The 3333-nt window shown below is 46.0% G+C and overlaps 1 pseudogene; it reads right to left on the bottom strand.

Moving 5' to 3' along the window:
• Window positions 1–2260: 2260 nt before the first annotated feature.
• Window positions 2261–2836, bottom strand: LOC147882798 (GDSL esterase/lipase At4g28780 pseudogene; annotated as a pseudogene).
• Between the last annotated feature and the right edge of the window lie 497 nt (window positions 2837–3333).

Raw genomic sequence — 3333 nt, 5'->3', positions numbered from 1 at the left:
GAGAGCAATAAGTTCCTGAAAATCAGGAAATGTTTCACGGACTCCAATGGATGTCTGAAACTGTGCATAATCTTTCCCAAGACCATTCAAGGTCACAGACACTAAGTCCTCATCATCAACAGGTGCTCCAATGGAGGCAAGAGAATCTGCAAGGCCTTTCACCTTCAAGGAATACTCATTTATATTCAGATTTTTCCTTTGCACATTGTGCAACTCCTGCTTTAGCTGCATCTTTCGTGCTTTGGTATTTGTGCTATACAGCTTCACCAATGTATCCCATGCTTCCTTAGGCGTCTCTACATCCTGTATATGCACAATCATAGAATCTGAAATGCTAACAGATAGCCAATACAAGCATTTTCTGGCTTTTTCATGCCATTCCTTAAAGGCCTTCAATTCAGCAGGAGTGGGAGCAGTACCCAAAACTGGTTCTGCAGTTTCACCACTGATGTAATCCCAAACTCCCTTTCCCATAAGGAAGTTTGTCATCCTGAACTTCCATGCTTGGAAGTTGTTCTTGTCAAGCTTCTCACTGACAATGGTAGACAGATTCTCAGACATTTTACAAATCACGAATTGCAACAGCAACCTGTAAACACAGCAAATGCCTCACAAGGGCAAATAGCAAAACTTCTGCGAAAAGCCTCAAAGGGGCAGATCTGCAACACTGACGAAAGTGGTATTTCACCACACAGTCACTTCCTCGTGACGATTTTGCATCAACAAGCAACAGGCATGAATCTGCAACTCCCAATATCTCTGCACATAGGCATACGATGCAATTTCTGTGGCACCTTTCCACCGACTAGCCGCGCGGTGGTCGCACAGCAAGAACAGGGCCTTTTTCTGAGTGCCTGCGAAGAACTTGTGCCTTCAAAACGGGCCCCGAAACGGCCTCAAATCCAAAAAATAAAGTCACCACGAAGGGCCTCTCAATCTGAAACAGTGCACTCCTGCACTTCTGGCTGTGCTACCTGCAGAGATTTGCTCCCAAACTCGAAATAGGAAAGCAACACTGGTCCTCTTACCAGGACACCACAAACTTGGCTTGCTTTCTTGAGCTCCTTACCTCGAACAAGGCTCTGATACCATGTAAAGAAAGAGGGAGAGAGATAGGAGACTCAAGTTCAGCTTTCTTCACAACACACAAAAGAGAGAGAGGACACAAGGTTGGAGGGTGAAGCCTTTCTTCACTTTTGCACACAACAACAATTACAATAGAAGAGGGAAATACCCTATATGTCAAACCCTAGAATACGTGGTTCATATGTGAACCCAAACCAAAACATACGTGGTAGTCTAACTATACCACGAGTACAACTAACATAGGCGGTGACATAAATGATAGTCATCCAGGAGATATGTCGGGGATAGAGCTTGATATCTCACAACACAAGGATCCGAGGGGATAGCCTTGATGAATTCTGAAGGTCAAGAGGTGTGGGCAAGAGGACAAGAGCCTCCAGGTATCATAACTAACAATGCAACTGAGTATAATGCTTTGATTCTTGGTTTGGAGGGTTGTCTTCAAAGTAAAGTTAAAGAATTCAAATGCAAGGGCTTTACAAGACAAGAAGTCCTCATTTGAAGGAGCTTAATCAAAAGGCTATGGCACCATGTAGTTGTTGAGAGTTCACGCTCAACATAATGTGATCATGTGTGCATAGCACCATCACGTGATCATATGTGCATAGCACTAACCTTATAGAGTGCTATAAAGGAAAGGGTTAGATCCCCTAACCCTAACCCTAAAAGGGTTTGTATATATTCTATTTTTTCAACTAATTCTAGTGTACAGTTAGTCATTTGTGGTGTGCTCTCTAGCTGTGCCCTCTCTCCTCATCTCCACTCTTCTCCTCTCCCCTCTTCATATTTTATCATGGTATCAGAGCCCCCTTGTCTTCCGCTGAGACATTGAGTTTCTTGAGAGTGTGAGAGAGATTGTGAGATTGAGAGTTCTCTTGAGTGATTGTGAGATCCTTCCCTTCACTTCCGTTGAGAGAAAATTCCGTCCATTCTATGTGTGTTTTCTTCATGAGAGATTGAGAGATTTCTGTTCATTCTATTGAAGGAATTCTTAGTTCATCGAGAGAAAGAGAGATCTGAGATACATCTCTTCCGTTGTGAGGTTGTATGAAAGAGAGACATTTCCTGTGTAAGTTTGTTCTCGGAGTTATGTGGTTCTTTGTGAGAAGTTCACGTTCTTCTATTGCATAGCTTTCCAACAAAGCTCGATTCCTTCAATGACAAAAGCTGCTCCTCACAACACCGGCCAAAGGAATGGCATGCGAACAGTCGACCTGACGACAGGGAAGAAATAATTGCTGAGAAAGTCGTTTGCTCCGATTGTGATCGAGAAGAGTCCGCCAGCCACGATACGAGCAGAAGAAGCTGCGCCAACAAGCGCCGTCAAGTTGCCTATGTACTCCCTGAACAGCTGAATTTGTTGGGTCATCTTTATGCGGTTTATAAAAATGACTCCCGTGTCATCGAGAATCCCTGCGCCTACGGAGGCAAAATTTGCTCCCAGGAGGAGGTTTTGACCTTTGGCATTCGGATCCTCATACGGCAACGTTGCTTGCATTCCCCAATGTTCGCTTAGAAAGTCGGAAATGATGCGACCATTGCAAAATCGTCCGGTAGGCACATGGCCAGGATAATCGATTCCATTCGGTTTGAAGTTGGCTTTCGCCAATGATAACAGATGATTATTGTTACCTACGTCCACTAGAGAGTCTCCAAACACGAACATGGCAGTTGGAGGAGCGGCCTCTGCCCTGCACAGAACCATCGCAACCACCAGATAGAAAGCGGGAACCAAAATACGCATTGCCATCTCGCATCTGCGCGACCAAATCAAGGCAATATATAGTCTTAGCGCCACCTCCGAACCACTCAGCGACTAGAGGCAGAATGTTTGCAGCGATGATGCAACGGTCCTGAGCGACGGAGGAGCATCCGGGTTGACAGTACTACAAGGCGTGGCTCCGGGCTCCAACGGCCTCCAACAAGCCAACGGGCTCCATCGACCTTGCCAGTCCATCAACGGCGCCATCTCCAAGGCTCACAGAGCACCAACGAAGAAGAAGACGGAATCTTTGAGATTCCGTCAGAATCTCAAAGATTCCGATCGTCGTCCTTATGACACGTGGCAGTTATCCCCAACCTTATCTACTCAGGGTCACCACACACACAGGTGTGGTCAAGGATCAGCCACGTGGCACCCTTATCCACAGTGCCACATCAGCTACCATGTCATCACTGCCACGCCAGCTGCCACATCATCACTGCCACGTCATACTACCACGTCATCTGCCACGTCAGCTACCACGT

This window comes from Dipteris shenzhenensis, chromosome 29, assembly GCF_047967505.1.
Source record: "Dipteris shenzhenensis isolate YYH24624 ecotype China chromosome 29, Dip_SZ_1.0, whole genome shotgun sequence".
NCBI lineage: Eukaryota > Viridiplantae > Streptophyta > Polypodiopsida > Gleicheniales > Dipteridaceae > Dipteris > Dipteris shenzhenensis.
This window is presented reverse-complemented; position numbering and strand designations above follow the sequence as displayed.